This window comes from Rhineura floridana, chromosome 16, assembly GCF_030035675.1.
Source record: "Rhineura floridana isolate rRhiFlo1 chromosome 16, rRhiFlo1.hap2, whole genome shotgun sequence".
Taxonomy (NCBI): Eukaryota; Metazoa; Chordata; class Lepidosauria; order Squamata; family Rhineuridae; genus Rhineura; species Rhineura floridana.
The window spans coordinates 13,110,030-13,130,223 of NC_084495.1; positions in this window are offsets into that span (position 1 = coordinate 13,110,030).

The following is a 20,194-nucleotide window of genomic DNA, read 5'->3' on the forward strand; positions in this document are numbered from 1 at the left end:
GATGCTCAATGGGGTACTATTGCCCCTAAGAGATCAAGTCCGGAGTTTGGGGGTCATTCTTGACTCCCAGCTATCTATGGAGGCGCAGGTAGCAGCTGTCAGTTGGGCGGCACTTTATCAACTACATCTCATCTGAAGGATACGCCCTTACCTCCCGAGCCACTTGCTTCCCAAAATAGTACATGCTCTGGTCTTATCCCGGCTGGATTATTGTAATGCTTTATATGTTGGTCTTCCCTGGACTACAGTTCATAAGCTGCAGCTAGTGCAGAATGCGGCTGCTTGCCTGATTAAGAGCAGTCGCCGCCATGACCATATCACCCCAATCCTTAAGGAATTGCACTGGCTACCTGTGGTTGCACGGGCCAAATTTAAGATCCTGGCTTTAACTTATAAGGCTCTTCATGAAGCTGGCCCACTCTATTTAAAAAGTCACCTTCACTCGTACCAGGGGCGCCAGCTTACAAGATCGTCCTTGAATGGCTCACTTCTTATACCTCCAGTAAAAGAGGCGAGGATGGTGAGGACAAGGTCTACAGCCTTTTCTATTGAGGCTCCTACACTTTGGAATTTGTTGCCAACTGACCTCTGTCAGGCCCCCTCCCTGCTATGCTTTCGGTGGACCTTGAAGACCTGGCTCTTTACCCAGGCGTGGGAAGGGGATTAGGCTGGCAGATTGCAGTTCTTGGGGGGTTTAAATTCAATTTAGGCTGGCAGATTGCAGATCTTGGGGGGTTTAAATGTTTAATTTTTTAATTTTTAATTTCTAATTTTTAGGATTTTGATTATGTCTATATAGAATGTACTTGTGTTTGGTTGTAAGTCGCCCAGAGCGGCAGATTAACCTCTGCCAGATGGGAGTCCAACAAATCTCATAAATAAATAAATAAAATACAGAACACTGTAAAGACATGAGCAGAATTGTGAGTGCATGCTTTCCCGTCTACTGTCCAATTAAAGACTATCCAAGGAACAAATGCTGTTATAAAATACAGCTGTTTTATAACAGATGTTAACCAAATCGATTGTGAGATTTTGGTGAACCTTGGCACCCTGTTCTTTTCCTTCTGTGGGGAGGGTGATTTTGAGCTGACTGGAGGGTAAAGGATTAAGCAGTCTCTGTCCACCTTTCCTCTGCTAAGACTCACAGCCTGCCCAGGCTGATTTTGGCTGAAAGAAAAGAAGTGGAAGAAAGATATTCCATGTAATGGGGAGGTAGAGCCTAAATGAATAAAGAATTAGTTACTAACTGAATTCCAATTGCTATTTTAAGCTTGGCCTAATTGTTTAATATAATGCATGAAGCTTGTCAACTGATGAAAGCATCTTTGGCTGATTAAACATGCTTAGCTTATTAATTCAACAATTATATTAAAATAAATTTGCATGTTTCTAAAACAGCAATATAAGATCCTTTTCAAGATCTCCAAAGAAGTGAAAGATTACTCACTATTTAATAAAGAGAAGCTACCCTCCATTAACAGAAGGAAAGGCCATTTTGAGGGTGTCTGTTTCATGACCTGTTTCATCATTTCAGAAGTACGCCTCATTGAGGTCAATGGGGCTTACTCCAAGGTAAGTGTGTATAGGAGTGCTTCTCCAGACACACATGCAAGGTTGAACTGGTTGCATGGCACATTCTCTCTGTATAGCTGAAGCTTTTTTAGACCACATTCACACCATACATTTATTCCACTATTATTCCACTTTAAACAGTCATGGCTTCCCCCAAAGAATCCTGCGAAGTGTAGTTTGTAAATTGTAGCTCTATTACCCTTATAGAGCTACAATTCTCAGAGTTCTCTGGGAAGAGAGACTGACTGGTAAACCACTTGGGGAATTATAGCTCTGTGAGAATAGGTATCTCCTAACAACTCCCAGCACCCTTCACAAACTACATTTCCCAGGATCCTTTTTGGGGGAAGCCATGACTGTTTAAAGTGGAATAAATGCATGGTATGAGTGTGATCTTAATCTATTTTCCCTATAATGTATAAAGGAAGTGCATATCCTTTTTATATAATTCTTTTTTAAAAAAAAAACTTTTCTTGTTTTGCCTTGTATCCACATGCAGGATTCTACTTTCTGACCCAAGAGATCACACCCCCTTTGTACAGGTATTATTGTCACAAGCTGGTATTTAAAGAGAGTCAAGGCTCAGAGAGGTTCCAGAACAGAAGGGGGAATGATTGCAAAATTCTGACCTGGGTCCTTGAGAATGGAAGTCTGAGGTCTATGATGCTGAAGTCAATCATGCTATTGTAAGTTGGCATTGTGAGCTGCTATACAGTAGGCTGAAACAAATCAATTTCAATTTACTTGTTCAGTGAAGAAACCATTATTTAGAACTGAATAGCCCCAGCTCCCATAATATATTGTGAAAACGTACTGTAGTTTTGCCAAGAATTATCTTATGATGAAATTATTTGTTTAGAAGCAAAGTGGGGATGTTTCCTGAATATCAATTCTGGAGGCATCGATTAGAATTTGTTGAGCTGCATTCAGTTTTCTTAATCCAGTATCAAAAGAGATCTCAGCCAGACACATATGTGGCAAAAATACAGCTGGGGAAAATAGGGGCCTATGGCTATTCAGACAATCATTGTCATCGCTGATATATCTTCAAGAGTTAATAATATGCAGACCACCAGTTACTTCTCCTTAAAAGACCACCCAGGGCCATCAATTTAGCTTACTTGAATTTCCCATAATGAAATATCTTTTCTGAGACACATTTCTTTCTTTCACTATCCACATCAAGAAATTACCTACCAGTAGATTTGTTGAACAAATATACATCTGCATGGATCCAGCTCATTTACAGAGCAATCCAAGCTACATGAAGCCAGTGTAATTGACGCTGGGGTAAATCATAGTGGCCTAATTTGTACCTCTTCCAAATTCCATTCAGGAGTGGGGCTACTGCTGGCTGAGCCACTCCCTGAGCCTGGCAGAGGGAAAGCACATCTTTAGAATAGAGTTTGACTTGACTTCCGGGAAGTGGTGCTGGCTGGTGGTTGTCTCTGAGGGAGCTCTGCCTCAGAGGAAGCTTTTTTCAGGTTAAAAGCCAGCCAAGAGGAATCTTGGACTGGCTTAAATGTTCTCCAAGGTATAGGAGAACCGATCAGATCTTCCACAAGACTTCGTTGAGCTGTCGGCGGCTGGAATTGATCAGGAAATTCCTGAGATAAGAAGGCAAGCCGATCGGCTGAAGACGGAGTCAGGAATTCCACGCAAGCTGAACTGGAATAAAGCGAAGCGTTTTTTCTTCTCTCAAAAAAAAACGTTCTTAACCAGCGAGCCCACTTCTGCCTAAACCTTATCATTCGGCTTAAATTACTGCAATAAAAGGGATTTGTTTATGAATCAGCAATTGAGAAACCTGGGTGAGTCATACTTTTTCTCTTTTAAATATAATTAAGGAAGAAAGAAAATATAAACAACTTATATACTTTTTTTACGACAAAAAGCTGGCTTGAATTTGGACTTTTAAAGTTTAAAAACGGATGAGAGGTAATTATTATATTTTGGACTATTTTTCTCTTTGGACTATTTCTTGTTGGATGAATCCGCTGCTCGTATATGCTACTAATTGTTTAGTCTTGGCAACCAGAATTGTTTTGCATTCTTGGAAGTAGATAAGGACTGTGTTGTGCTGGCTGGATTTCAATAATAGGCCTGGAATATTAACTCTTCTTTTTGGTGGAGGGAAAAAAAGAAAAGAAATAGACTGCCCTTAGGTTCTGAAACAGTGATTAATATTAGAAATTAAAGGCCTCTTTTTGAAAATGACAACTAAAAAAACAACCAAGGCCCAGGGGCGAAGAGGTTCTATTGATACACAGGAAGAGGATATACCCCCAGAAATGTTTCAAAAAATAATGGAAGGGATTAATGCTATAAAACAGGAAATGAAACAGGAAATGAAAACTGAATTGACAGATATAAAAGACTATATTAAAACACAAGTGGATGAGATTAAAGGGACAATTGGGCAAATAAAGGAAGATGCAAAAAATACTAAAGAAAAGGTACAAACCTTGGAGAATAGAACAGATATACTAAATCTGGAACTAGAAAAAAATTTGGACTATTTGGCACTTAAAGACCTGCATGGCTATTTAGCTGTGACTGAAATGAGAAATAAAGAGCATTGTTTGAGATTCCGTGCAATCCCTGAGGAAACAGGTGAAGACATTAGAGATAAAATTGTTAATGCTTTAGTAAAATTTCTGGACTTGAATGAAGATAGGATGGAATTTGAAATAGACAAAGTTTATAGAATTAACTCCAGATATGCAACAATGAAAAAAATTCCAAGAGATGTGCTTGTTTATTTCGTAAAGAAGACGACCAGAGATATGGTTTTACAGCAACACTTTAAATATACCTTTAAAATTGATGGTAAGGAAATACTGGTGATGAAGGAAATTCCTATTAGACTTTTACGTAAGAGAAAAGAATATGCTTTCCTTACAGAAAAACTTAAGCAATGCAAAATTCAATTTAGGTGGGACGTTCCAGAAGGAGTGATTTTTACATTCAGACAACAGAAATACAGACTGAATACTGTTCAAAAAGCAAGGGACTTCTTGAGAAAAGCTTCAAAAGATATGGAAGAAGATAAACTCAAAGATATGGATATAGTTCCTGGGAAACAAAGTCAACAAGGATATGCAGAGGAGGGGAAGGAAGATGATGGATCAAAAGGAGCATCAGGCAAATTTTAAAATACACGCTTAATGATGGATTACAAATACCTAACTTGGAATATAAATGGAGCCAACACGGCGCAGAAGAGAAAGAAAGTGTTTCATTATTTGAAAAAATTAAAATTGGATATAATTTGTCTACAAGAAACTCATATTCAGAAGAAAGATTCCAAATATTTGATTTGTAAAAATTTGGGTGAAGAATTTATTTCAGCTGGACCAAAAAAAAAAAATGGAGTTGTTCTCTATATTAACCCACAATTGCTTCCTAAATTGGTATTATTGGACGATAGTGGTAGATTTGTGGGGGTTGAAATTACTTTACAAGGTACAAACATTTTGATAGTGGGTATTTATGCCCCCAATGAAGATAAAACAAGGTTTTATACAGGACTTATGGAAAAATTGTCAGAGTTTTCATATGAGCATTGGTGTGTCATGGGTGACTGGAATGGGGTAATCTCACCAAAAATTGATAGGCTTTCTGAAAAAAATATCAAAGAGACACAAGGTAAATTACCGAAGATTTGTTTTGAACTCATGGAACATTTAGAATTGGTGGATACCTGGAGATATATAAATGATAATGCAAAGGAATTTACTTATTTTTCAGAAAGACATAAAACATTTTCGAGGATTGATATGATTTGGATGTCAAAAATTTTAGCGAAGGATATTTTTAAAATGGATATATTACCAAAAACTTTTTCGGACCACAATCCTGTGATATTAACTTTAAAAAAAAAAAATCTTGGATTTAGATGGAGACTAAATGAATCTTTATTACAGAATGATAAAGTAGTACAAGAATGTAAGAAGAAATTAAAGGAGTTCTTTGAATATAATTTATATAAAGGAACAAGTGAAAATATTGTTTGGGATACTAGTAAGGCATTTATGAGGGGATACTTTATTAAATGTAATTCTGAATTAAAAAAAAAGAAACAACAGAAAATGCAGTTAATTTTGGAAGAAATAAAACAAAAAGAGGAAGAATTGAAAAAGAATCCAGCTAAAGTTTCTATTGTAAATCAAATTAAAATGTTACAGAAGCAAGTATCAATGTTGACAGTTAGAGAAATTGAAAGGAAATTAAATTTTGCTAAACAAAGGACTTTTGAATTTGCAAATAAACCTGGGAAATGGTTAGCATATAAATTAAGAAAAGAACGTCAAAAAAATATTATTTTAAAGATACAAGAAGGAGATGAGACGCTGACAGATAATGTAAAAATCAAAAAGATTTTTCATCAATATTACTCAACATTGTATAAGTGTCAAGAAATTCCATCTGAAAAAATAGAAGAGTATTTATCTAAACAGAATTTGCCGAAAATTACAGATTTTCAGAGACAAGTTATTAATGGCCCTATTACGTCAAGAGAGATATCTGAAGCTATAAATAAAATTAAATTAGGAAAGGCGCCAGGACCAGATGGGCTATCTGCAATGTATTATAAATGTTTGGAGGAAGAACTCTTGCTACCCTTACAGTCTACAATGAATTCTATTTTGCAAGAGGGAAAGATACCGGATAGTTGGAAAAATGCTAATATAACATTAATACCTAAAGAGGACCAAGATTTAACTAAAACAAAAAATTATCGGCCAATATCTCTACTGAATAATGACTATAAAATTTTTACAATGATTTTGGCTGAAAGATTGAAAATAATATTGCAACAATTTATTCAGGAAGATCAATCAGGGTTTTTACCTAAAAGACAATTACGTGACAACGTCAGGAATGTTTTGAATGTGTTGGAATATTTAGAACAACGAAATGATAAACAAGCAGCTTTGATTTTTTTAGATGCTGAAAAAGCATTTGATAATTTGAATTGGAAATTTATGTTCCAGGTTTTGGAGCAAATGGATTTTGGAGACAACTTTATAAAATGGATCAGATCGATTTATACATCACAGAAGGCCCAGATAATTGTTAATGGAGACTTAACGGATTCATGTGAAATACAAAAGGGTACAAGACAGGGATGTCCATTATCTCCCCTTTTATTTATTCTGGTTTTAGAAGTGCTGCTTAGAGATATAAGGCAAGATAAAAGGATTTCGGGATTAAAAATAAAAAAAGAAGAATATAAATTGAGAGCATTTGCTGATGATTTGATAATTGTACTAGAAAACCCTTTGGAAGGAATTCATATATTGATGGACAAATTAAAAGAATTTGGACCGTTAGCAGGATTTAAGATCAACAATCAAAAAACAAAGATGTTGGTGAAAAATTTAACTTTAAGGGAACAGAAAGAGTTAATGGACAAGACAGATTTTACAATAGAAAAAAAGTTGAAATATTTAGGCATCATCATGACAAATAAAAACTCAAAGCTGTTTCATAATAATTACGAAAAATTATGGACAGAGATTAAGAAAGACTTGCTAAGATGGGATAAACTACAACTGTCATTAATGGGTAGAATATCTGTGATAAAAATGAATGTATTACCGAGAATGATGTTTTTGTTTCAAACAATACCTGTAATATCCTCTGATTTACCTTTTAAACAATGGCAAAAAGATATTTCTAAATTTGTATGGCAAGGAAAAAAACCAAGAGTTAAATTTAAATTACTTCAAGACGCTAAAGAAAGAGGAGGACTGGGATTACCAAATTTGAGACTTTATTTTGCTGCCTGCTGTTTAGTCTGGATAAAGGAATGGATCTTATTGAGGAATAAAAGACTATTGGATTTGGAGGGCCACAATCTGAAGTGGGGATGGCATGGATATCTATGGTATGACAAAGTAAAAGTAAACGTAGACTTTAACAATCATTTTATAAGACGTTCTCTGTTGAAAATATGGAATAGATACAAACCAAGGTTTTATTCGAAAATACCATTATGTGTCTCAAGTCAAGAAGCGTTTTATAGAAGAGAAATGTCTGGAAAAGAGAAATGGTTAACTTATCAAGAACTATTAGAAAATGTACATGGAGAATACACAATGAAAGAGAGAGAACAATTGATAAAGGAAGGATATAGTTTTCATTGGTTTGCCTATTTACAATTGTTAGAAAGATATAAAATGGACAAGAAAATGTATGGGTTTGAAATAAGTAAATCTGATTTTGAAATAGGTTTGTATACAAATGATGAAAACATAATTGCAAAAATGTATAAACTTTTATTGAAAATGGATATGGAGGAAGAACAAGTAAAAGAGTGCATGGTAAAGTGGGCAAAAAATTTTGGTCATAACATACAAATGGATCAATGGGAAAATATGTGGAAAAAAGGCTTGAAATTTACATTATGTTATAATCTTAAAGAAAATTTTTATAAAATGATGTACCGTTGGTACATGACTCCAGAAAAGCTGTCAAAAATGTATAGTAATGTCTCTAATGTTTGTTGGAAATGTAAACAACAAGAAGGATCTTTTTATCATATGTGGTGGTCATGTAAAAAGGCGAAATTATTCTGGGCACAGATAGGTAGGAAGATGCAAAAAATTTTAAAGATAAATATTCAGTCAAAACCAGAATTTTTTTTACTGGGTTTTATGGATAAACAAATAGAAAAGAAATATGGAAGAATATTATTATATATGATTACGGCAGCAAGATTATTATATGCACAAAAGTGGAAAATGGAATCAATACCAACAATGGAAGAATGGCTACTGAAATTAATGGACTTAGTAGAAATGGATAAATTGACGTGTTTACTTAGAGAAAAATCGACAGATACATTCCTTAAGGATTGGAAGCCTCTCTTAGACTTTTTGTCGAAAGATCAAAATAAAATGATGATACTGGGATTTGATGATTAATTAAGACAGCTTATGGAGAAAAGGGATTCTGTATGTACATATTAAGGGACAGGTTTGATGTATATTATATACTTATAGCTGATCTGTGACAAATCGGAAGTCAACCATTTTATTTTTATTTTTTGTTGTAGTATTGTTATGTTTTTTCTTACTTTGTTTTGTTTGTTTTTTGGAAAAATTTGAATAAAAACTATATATAAAAAAAAATAGAATAGAGTTTGACTTACACCACCTTTCTTGCCAGTGTAGCTTCCACTTGGTTGCTAGGTCACGTGACCAAGCTGAACAGAATTTGGAAGAGGGTTAAATCTCCCCCTGCCTCATCCTGCCCCTACCACTTCCCTGGGGATGCCCCTTTTTCAGGACTTACCCCGGCCCCAGCTGAGACAGCGTCAGCTGAGCCCTGGCTGAACTCTGGCTGAGCCGTGGTAGAGGACTTATGGCAGCATATCTCTGGCTGAGCTAGGATGAGGGACTTCAGCCATCGTAGCCAGGCTCAGCTGGATCAGCCAGAGACCAGCCTGTCCCAAACTCTGCTCATCCTGGCAGGTCTTGGGTTTGGATGGCTCCTTTAGTAACATTTATGCTGCAATCCAAAATAATGTAATTTGCTTCCTAGTAAACATGCATAAGTTTGTACTGTTGAGGTTTGAATCACTGAAAATTAATGTGCCCCCTTTTTTGCACAAAATTATATTTACACAATATTTGCTACATTTCCAGGTGCATCTTCTTTCCTTGTTTTCTGCTACAACTCATGGATACAGAAAGTAAGTGAAGAATCCACTTAAGAATCTTTCTGCTTAAGGTCCTGGTGGGTCACCAGTTTTGCTTTGAGAAAAGAGTAGGGGAGGAATAGACCAAGACTCTGTCCCCAAAGTAGCCTGTTGGCAAAGTCCCCACAGAGCTAAAATTTTCAGAGTGGTTTGCAATTCCAACTCTGGGAATTGTAGCTCTGTGAAGGGAATAAGAGTCTCCTAACGGCAGTCCCAGCTATTCCTGGTTATCTGCTAGGTCATTGTTAATAGCAGCGTTCAAAGCTGGAGCTGGTCCTACTGCTGATCCCTATGTCATACTTGACTCTATTATGTATGTTTTAGCACATTTGTTGTCATAGAGATTGCACAGAGAGAGTGAGAGTTTGAGGATCCTTTCCACAGACCAGGGATGGTGAACCTGTGGCTCTCCAGATGTTGTTGGACTCCAACTCCCACTAGCGCCAGCTATCATGGCCAGTGGTCAAGGCTGATGGGAGTTGGAGTTGAGGAACATGTGGATGGCCACAGGTTCACCATCCCTACCACAGATGTACACCAATATTCAAGAGTACCCTGTATAATTCCTGTTGCAGACAAGGAGGAATTGCCAGCAATACACCCTTTTTTATGCACACTCTCCCCTAATATATGCTTTTATTGTATTTATTTGGTTGCAACACAATTTTCAGAGAAATGTGAATTTCGACTGATAGTTGTGTTTCGGTGCATGTATTGTTTTACCAAGTGGGACTTAGGCAGGTTCCTATTAAAATGCAAAACTGAACTGAATTGCTCCCCCACCCAGAGCTTGGAAAAGTTACTTTTTTGAACTACAGCTCCCATCAGCCCCAGCCAGCATGACCACTGGGTTGGGCTGATGGGAGCTGTAGTTCAAAAAAGTAACTTTTCCAAGCTCTGCCCCCACCCTATAACTCAAACTCCCATGGGTTCAGCGGAGATCGTGTACTGATACTTAATTTATACCAAAAGGTTGAGAGATGAAATTTCTTAACTATTTTCTTTCCTTTAGATATCAAACAAGTTGAGCAGTACACCATATAGAGATCATAACACAACAATCACAAAGTAATTATAAAGAGCTTTCTCTTAATCTCAGAATCTTACCATGGCTGGTAAAAAGATGTACCGAAATCAAGTCAGGCAAGGTGCACAGACTTTCCCCTTCTGCATCCTGAGCCATCTCTGGGCGCACAGTCTTAAATACTTTATTTTCTCCTGACTAAGCAGAAATTGTAAAACAAAGATGCCCGTGTAACATTACAAACAATAGATCTTTCTAAACTATGTTTTGTTTTAAGTTTCACCAACTACTCACGACCCAAGGTAATGCTTGCATTTTATACTTTGATTTATTGGTTTCCTAAATTAGAACTATAATTAACCTCTTTCAACCCTATTCATTCCAACACCATTATCTTCGAACAAGACTATTTTTTCCCTTCTTCTTTTCTTACGGGAAGATCATTACTATTTAACTAACTTTGTTTTCATCTGTCTCCATTTCATCTAAGGCATGGTTCTTTCTTTTAATCGACAGGTGAGCAACCTGCTTCTCCTGGGCTCCATGCGGCCCTTCATGTCCTTCAGCATGTCCCCCCAAACCTGAAGAGAGAAAGAGAGAGCATGGAAGTTAATGGATGGTAGCAGTGGTGGCTGATGCCCACTGGCACTGGCAGGGTCGAAGGCAGGAAGATCAATGGTAGGTGGAGCCAGTACCAATAGGAGGTGGAGCCACCCCATGACTAGTTGCAAATAAGGAAGCAGGCAGTTCTGGCTAGCTGATGATAGACTGAGGTTGATAAGACAGTGGCCCATTTGCCCCCATGAGTGAAGGGGGAAGAGGGTGATTAGTATGCACTCTTGTTTGAATAGCTGGGGGAAGGAGAGAAAGAGTGTGTGTGCGTGAGACAGAACAATAGAGAATGGATACATGATTGTCCTGCCCAGAGTGCGAAACATGAGACGGAGGCGAAACCGGAATTAATTCCTGTTTTATTAGAGTAACTTTTACATTATGATATGATAGCTTTATTTGCTTGTAGCCATAGGCCATTGCATACAAAAGAAACAATAAAACAGTATAAAGGAATAAAAGATAAAGTACAATCACACAATACAATCCTGACAGACTAAACGAAATACAAGTACAATTTAAAACTGTTAAACTTTAATAAAATTTGCTCTAATGTTTTTAGCTGCAAGAGCAAAATTGGCCACTGCCAAGGTGGTAGAAGGATTCAAATCCGCCAATAATTTGACAATTAAAGAATCAGGGTGAAGGCCCGATCTAAGCCTAAGAAGGGGATCTAAAAATTTGTGTCTCGGATTGGAATACAACAGGCAACGTAAGAGATAATGATATAAATCCTCAACAGCTGCATCACCACAAACACAGTGATGATCCGTGCGAGGGATCCCCTTATATCTACCCTCCAAATAAGCAGTAGGCATCGTCTGAAATCTAATTTGTGTATAGAGTCTACGCAATAGGGGGCACGATAAAGTTGTTAAATAAGGTGAAATGACATGATCAAGTTTAAAAAGTGGAAACCATCTTGAAAAGGGGGAGGCCACAATAACAGACCTATCTTGTGCCACGTTGAAGTTGTAGATCCAATTGCGTAACTCTAAAGATGTCCATAGTGAAAGGGTGCTATTCGGGAAGTTATATGATTGGATTAAAGACCTGATGGTGTGGGCCCAACCTCCTAATTGCATTTGTTCAAGCCAACAAAGTTTAACATAGGAGGAATCATCCATCAAAGAGATTTTCCTCCATAGCCTTAGGGCCGCCAAATCTATTTTGGCAGAGATGGAGGGAAGGCCTAATTCTGCCCTAACTTGTGCAGCGGGGGCGCCACAAGGGAGCCCCAGGATCTGTCTTAGAACAGTGTTTTGTATGGGTTCAAGAAGAGGTTTGTATGATTGGCCCCAAAGACCAGACCCATAAAGTAATTTGGATAAGGCTTTAGCGATAAAAATTTGCAGCATAGGAGGGACTAATTGGCCTCCACGAGTATAGAAGAACCTTTTCAATTGACCAACTAATCTAGACAACGTTAGTTTGAGTTCTTTAACATGAGGTTTCCACGATAGTTTATTATTAAAAATAATCCCTAAATATTTAAAATTTTGGACTTGATCTAGGGGGATTCCATTTAGCTTCCAGACAGATTTAGATTTGCTGTGTTTCCCAAATACCATAATTTTGGATTTGGAGAGATTTATCTGAATCCTATTGGATTGGCAGTACTCCTCCAGTCGAGTTAACAATCTTTTACATTAAAGGCAGTGCGCTTCATAGACTTAGCTATGCTAACTCACTACAGTCCCTAACTAAGCTAGCTAGGCATACTCTGCAGTGTGTGAAGAAAGTTGACTCAGCAACCGAGACGGGGGGGGCACTGCCTTAAGTAGGGAAGGTCTTCGCCCGTAATCTCTGACTCCTTCAAAGTCTCACCTTCTTGCGGTGTCTTGCACGGGGCAAAGGGGGGCAAGCCTCCGCTGGCTCATCTGACAGTACAGGCTCGATAGATGTCTCAAGAGGTGGGAAAGCATTTGAAGTGCCAGGTGGGGAATCCTGGGGGGATGGTGGAGCTGGCGCACTCACCCGGTCATCCCCCAATGTCTCTGTTGGGGCGTCTGTAGGTGGAGCGAGGTCTGCTTCAGCAGGAGAACTGTCTGTGGGAACTGGCAGACTGTCAACTACACCCCCTCCATCATTGTCCTCGAAAGCCTCATCTACCTCTGATTCCTCCCCCTGCTCTATCTGAGGAGGCTGGGGATGGGAGAGCTGGGGCTCAACAATGATAGATGAAGAAGGGAAGAGAAGGGAAGAAAAAGTTAGAGAAGGGGTGAGCCACCCACTTTTGGCTTTGATCTTGCTGTTGTTGCCACTGGTAGTGGCTCCTGTTCTCCCCCCCCAAGGGAAGGGGACACAAAAAGGAAGACTACCAGGGCTGAGCACTTTAAAGCATCACTATAGGGTGAAGAGGAACTTCCCCAGACCTGTCATCAAGGCTTCTAGGCCCATGAGGATAGGGAGAGGTACACTCTCAAAGCCTGTCCAAGTTACCTACTCAAACCAATTACTTTCTGGATGGTGGGAGAGACAGAGAGTATGTGTGCCATGGCCAGACATCACTCTATCAGTAGATGTGTGTACTATGGAGACGCACAAGCAAGAAGGTGTAACTGCTTTTGACCTTTGAATCGAGGGCTCTTATCCAAAATGTAAAGGGTAATGGTGGAAGAAGGTCTCCACCACCTAATACTATAAGAGCGCCTCTGCACTGCGGGGTAGGAGTCATAAGCAACAGGTATCCAGAGGGGTACTGCCAATGGTGGAGTCATGATGACTGGTAGTGAGATAAACAGAGTAACAAGTAGGGAGGAACCAATCTGTTAATTTCTCATCATTTTCAGAATATTGCTCCTGCTTTTTAACAGGTGTGTGTTTGCTCCCATCCCTTCCTTCATCAAAGAGGACTAGTAGCTTAGTTCCTGGAGGGAGGGGGTTGAGGAGAGGATCACGAGTTGGCCTGGTGGCCAATGGGAAAGGGGGGTCGTGCATGTCTTTATATGCCTGCTTATCCCTCTGGCCTTCCAACTTACATTTTTGTTGTGTCCACCCTACCCCTGGCCCTATATGCAGTGTGGGCCCAACTAGTCACCTGCTTGAAGGGGCTAAATATATATCTTTTTTTTGAGAGGGAGGAGGGATTCCTTGATTGGCCTTAGGGTCCCTCCTTTTTTGCCTGCTTTACACTTCTGGAGATGAATTAGATTGGCATTTTGGAGTGGTGTGGCGTGATTATGAGGCATTGAGCACGGGCAGGTGAAGAACTTAGGGAGAAAAGCATTAGGCTTATTGGGGCATTACTGGGTTAAGGGCACCCTTTAAGGATATGCCAGTGCATTGTGCCTCATGGGATTTAGGGGTGTCTTTTAGGTCTGGCATGCACATTTTGGATGAACTATGGACAATAGTGCCTGGATGTGCATGTGGGATTCATATTCAAGGCTCACCGAGCAAGGACAGAGTAATTTCCTCCTTGTTCTTTTGCTGGAGAGCCACAGAGTGTGGCTGTATCACTTTCTCAGAGGTCTGCAGTGAGTTTTCCCTACCAGAATTTGCTTTATTCCTCACCTGCCCTTACTTTCCGAATTTGGTTCAGTGGTTAATTGGGTGAATTGGTTTGCAGTTCCTCCAAGTTGTTATACTAATAAATTCCAACTGTTGTCTCAAGAGTCTTATTTGTGGGTGGGAAGGTGATAAGCTCAGTTGGCCATATTTGCACATCAGGTTGCAATTTTTAGAAAGAAAATCCTTACAAAAATATGTCAGCATTTTAGTGTGCATTTCTCCTCACAGACACATTTTTGCAAGCAGTTATATATCCATTAATATATGCATTATATGCACTTTCCCCTAATATACATATATTAGCACACATTTTGTGGTTAGACAACTGTATCATACAATTTGGAGGAGTGCAAATGTTGAAGGTTAGTTGCATTTCAGTTCACACATTATTTCAGGAACTGCAAATTAAGTAGTTTCATATTAAAATGTAAACTGAACCAAATTTGTTCCCCACCTATTCCATAGTAACAAGCCATCTAATTGTAGATCCCTTAGCAGTTAATTGTTACTAAAATAGTGGTCCTTGCTAAATCCAATGACTGGTGCCTCATCTCTTTATTCTGGGGTATGGGTACAAAGGATTTCATGCCTTTTAATGTTCAATTTGTTTACATTATATTAAGGCATCCATCCTCATGGCTAAGTCACACAAGCTTTGCAACGACAGTGGCAACTGCTCAGGATCCCCAGCAGGGATGGGGAGCTTGTGACCGTCCAGATGTTCTTGGACTCCAACTCCCATCAGACCCATACAGCATGGCCATTGGTTAGGGATGATGGGGGTTGTAGTCTGACAACATCTGGAAGGTCCCAGGCTGTTCACCCCATCATTTATAAAAGAAGTGTGGTCCCCTACCCCTCCTGCAGGTCATGAGTGCAAACATTTCAGACTATGTTCAGTGTGTGTGTGTAGGAAATGGAACTATAGTGAACTGTTGCATCTTTTGTGCCCCAAACATTACAGTTATGGAGGTAACATCTGTTGTTATTGCAATATATAAACTATTATTCAAGCGAACCTAATCTGCAATGAACAACCTCACTTTTGCAGGACACTTAATAGAATGTAGCATTTCTGCTTTCTGGTCTGGTCTGCCTGCCCTATCCTTAAGAATTTCCTTTATGGGGAAAAAAAAGCCAGAAAGAAAGAGTGAAGCCCTCTGGAAAACAATCTGTCTCTAGGCATCCTCTTCCGGACTATTAACTATTATTTGTATATTAGCATTATTTCTTGAAAGCTACGGAAAGTTCTATGAGGTACTTGCAACCAAGAGAAAGTCTAAACAGGTTAAATTATTATCATGAGTATTGCTGGCAACATCTTGCAATTTAACCCTGGATTATCACCCTCCATCCCTGGAATCTCCCCTTCCAAGGTGTGAGCTTGTCCCTCACTCCCATCAGGCTACTACTTCTGTGTCTTTTGAGTCATGCACAGATTTATGCAAGTACATTTACCAGTTTCCAAGCTCTGGAGTTTTGAGTCGGTGAACAGTTATTATACATAGACAATGCTGTCTGAGTGGGCAATGTCTTGATAGACCCAGCTCTGTTTTAACCTTGTGAATGGCCATCCAAAAAGTGAAGATGCAACTACAGATGAAATAAAGGACAGACATTTCACTCTCATCTTTGCTGAAATCCTTGAGAGTTTTTCACATAGTTGAACGATGCCTTCTTTCATTAGAAACAATTTCGTAGATTTCCCCCCCCCCTTTATGGCTATGTACCTTTTATAGAGCTCACTCCATCCAAGCTGATATGAAATTAGTTTTGACAGGGTGTAGCAAATCAAGATCTCTTTGCATTCAGAATTGCCAAAAGTGATGCTTTGGCAATGGATGTTGGCAGGCAATGTGGATGAAGTTTTCTGAGTTGTCTTTCTTTCCGTGTTATTTTTAATTTTAACCAGATTCAAAGATCCCCCTCTTGCTTTTATACCTGAGAGAGAGAGAATGTGTAGCCATAGACCTACAGGCACGTTCTGATGTTTGCCTGAACATGCAAAAGCTGAATCTGGGGATGGGAGACAGAAGTGCACATGCAAGCCCCAATGTCCCTGCGCATGTGGTCCTCCTGCTCAGTTGAAAGCCCTCCTGCTAGTCCTTTCCTTGACACTGACATGCTCAGCTGCCATGTTCCCACAAGCACTCGCCATACCCCTGCCGTGAATTCAGTAGGAGGTCTACATACACCGTAGACCTCCGTTTGGGTGGAGCTGGTTAGCACAGGATCCTCCCCCCCCGGATGCTGGAGCTCTATGCAGTATATACTTAGGACCATCTTCTCATGTGCATTGAATGCAGGGCCACAGGGATCATGGCCAAAACATACAAAGCACATCAGCAGCAAAGAGGGCCTAGCTCCTTGGCATGACGATGCTACCCCCCCAATGCATGGGGCATGTTTTAACACCCCTTAGATTGTAAGCTCCACGGAGCTAGGGATGGAAGGATCTGTCAGTTTCAGTTCTCATTTTTCCAATCTTAAATTTTATTCTCCACATTTCTGCAGCAATTTGCGAATTCTGTTTTTGAGAAATCTTCATGAAAATTCTTCAGCATGTTTGTGCAAATGTCTCCTAACAAACACAATTTTGTCTGAAGTGTTGACTAAGGTATACATTTTTTGCAAACATTTTCTCCTAATGCAGACAATGCCTAATGCATTTTAATGCATGTTTGTATGCTATTTTCACTGATATATTCATTTGTATACACATTTCTCCCCAATAGATGGAATTTTGTAAGCCCTTGTTTGGTTGGAGAACTGCACTGCAAAGTTTGGATAAGTGCAAATTTTGAAGGGTGGCCATGTTTCGGTTCTCATAGGTGAGAAAGTGTGAATTTGATAAATTTGGCTTGAAATGTGAATTGAATCAAATCTCTCCCCCATCCCTGCTCAGGGTAGAACAGTCCCTCATTTCATTCTTTCCAAAGTGCCACTTCATGGATGGTAGTACAGTATGGACTGCCTTCAAGTTGATCCCGACTCATGGCGACCCTATGAACAGGGTTTTCATGGTAAGTGGTATTCAGTGGTGGTTTACCATTGCCTCCCTCTGAGGCTGAGAGGCAGTGACTGGTCCAAGGTCACCCAGTGAGCTACATGCCTGTGTGGGGGTTCGAACCCTGGTCTCCCAGGTCATAGTCCAGCACCTTAACCACTACACCACACTGGCTCTCTAATGGATGGTACTATATCATTAATAACAAACAAACAAACATGTGCATATCTAGATAGTTCAGGTTCATATCTAGCTATGTTCAGGTGTTTGCCACATCCAGAGATGGGGGCAACAGCATGTATGTAAGCCCTACCCCCATATCCCAGCCTTGTGTATAAAGGGGGCAAATGTGCACTTATTTTACAGTTGCACATGTGATCATATAAAGGTGCCTCATACCAATGGTTTACCTCTCTCAGTATTGTCAACTCAGACTGGCAACAGCTCCCCAAGGCTTCAGGCACATTTTACTTTTGCTGTGCCTTTTACTTAAGCTTTCGTGGTACATGATTGTGCTCCTCATGCTTGTTGTCCACTGCTTGGCTCCCCACAGCAGTGGAGGCTGTAATGCTGTTCTTGCTATGGGGAAATCTGAATTGATATTTTATCTGTTTGAAGTGTTGCTCAGATCAACGCAACTGAGAGGAAGGCAAAAGGGAGGGCACTGTCGGGCCTTGGCCAGTCTTCTCCAACCTGATGCTGTCCAGGTGTTTGGGGCTGCAACTCCCATCAGCCCCAGCCAGAACCATGCTGGGCCACAGCTTCTTTAATCATTTGTAATAATTCAAAATTGAGGGGGATGACTTACACTTGCTTTGAAGCCAATACTCAGAATCGCTCTCATGCAGCCATTTCTACTTAGTGACACACTGCATACTGAACATCAGATCACATGACACACTTTTAATACTCATAATCTTTATTGTCTATACTTTACATGGAATGGAAGCTAAGTAGTTCTATGGCATATTTTTGTCTACGCTTATGGAAAATACATGCATTATCACAGGGAGTTATGCAAGCTGAAGAAAAATTAAATTCTGAGATTTGGCAATAGTTGCTTTTTCTGTGGAGAGCCATCTGTTGGGCATGGTTCAACTTGGATTCCTGCATTGAGCAGAGGATTGTACGTGATGGCCTTACAGGACCCTTCCAACTCTACTGTTCCATGATTCTAACTCTTCCCCCCGCTACACACACACTTTTCTTTTTCACCAGAGCTAAAGTTTACAGCTAGAGTCACCAGACAGAGGTATTGCATGGAGATGAAACATGATGGAAGGAAGTCTGTTCCAGCTGTTGTGGCCCCACAAGGTGCTAATAACTAGAACTTTGGCTCAAAAAAGAGGAAAAAAGAGTTGCGTCCCTCATCCACACAACAGTAACTGCCCCCTTCCTGTGAACAATCTTGAAATTGTTTGGGAACCAACTTGCCCCCAAATCGTGTCTCTTCTTTCCCCCACCCCCCTCCCATAACTTCTCAAGTTTAACTAAGGCAGCAGTTTGATTGATTTGGGTATACTCCTACTCTGATGGGGTAAGACTGTAGCTCAGTGGTAGAGTATCTGCCTTGTATACAGAAGGTCCCAGATTCAATCTTTGGTGTCTCCAGGCAGGACTGGGGAAAACTCCTGCCTGAAACCCTGGAGAGCAACTGCCAGTCAGAGTAGACAGTGCTGAGTTAGATGGTCCAGTGGTCTGACTCACAATAAGGCAAGGGTCTATGATTTAGTATTCATTTATTTATTTAAAATATTTCTACCCCGCCTTTCTACCCTACAATAGGGCACTCAGGGCGGCCACAATAAAATTGTACACATATATAATAAAATACACAATAAAAACACAAAACATTACAGTAAATTAAAATGCATAGAATACAATTAAAATACATAAAATGTATTATGCAGACACATATACACACACAAACATACATACATATATATATGTGCGTACACATACGAGGGAGTGAAAATAAAAGAACTTGAAAGATAAAAATAAAAGATAAAAAACTTAAAACAGTGTCAGGCTGACCCATCAGTCCCAACCAAAATCTCTATGGCACAAAATAGTTGTTACAAGTTTCCGGAAAACCATCAGAGAGGGAGCAAAGAGGGCTTCTAGGGGCAGGGAATTCCAAAGTCTGGGAGCCACCATTGAAAAGGCTCTCTCCTGTGTGCCTGTCAATCTAACCTCTTTCATTCCAGGCATGCAGAGGAGACCAGAGGCAGATGATCTTAAATCCAGGGTAGGAACATATGGACGTAAGTGGTCCCTTAGGTACACTGGTCCAAGGCCTTTTAGGGCGTTAAAGGTAAAAAAACATACTTGGGCCCGGAAACAAATTGGGAGCCAGTGGAGTCGATAAAGCACAGGGGTGATATGCTTCCTGTGCTGTGCTCCAGCTAACATTCTGGCTGCTGCATTTTGGACCAATTGTAGTTTCCGAATTATTTTCAAAGGCAGCCCCACGTAGAATGTGTTATAGTAATCAAGCCTCAATGTCACCAATGCATGTGTCACTGTGGCCAAGTCAGCTGCTTCCAGGAACAGACACAGCTGGTAGACCATTTTGAGATGGCCACAGCACTCCTGGCTACCGCAGCCACCTGATATTCCAGCAGCGGGGCAGGATCCAGAACTCCCAAACTGTGGACTTGCTCTTTCAAGGGGAGTGCAACCCCATCCAGAACAGATTGCAACCCTATCCCTGGGACAGTTTTCCCCTTGGCCAGCAACACTTCCATCTTGTCTG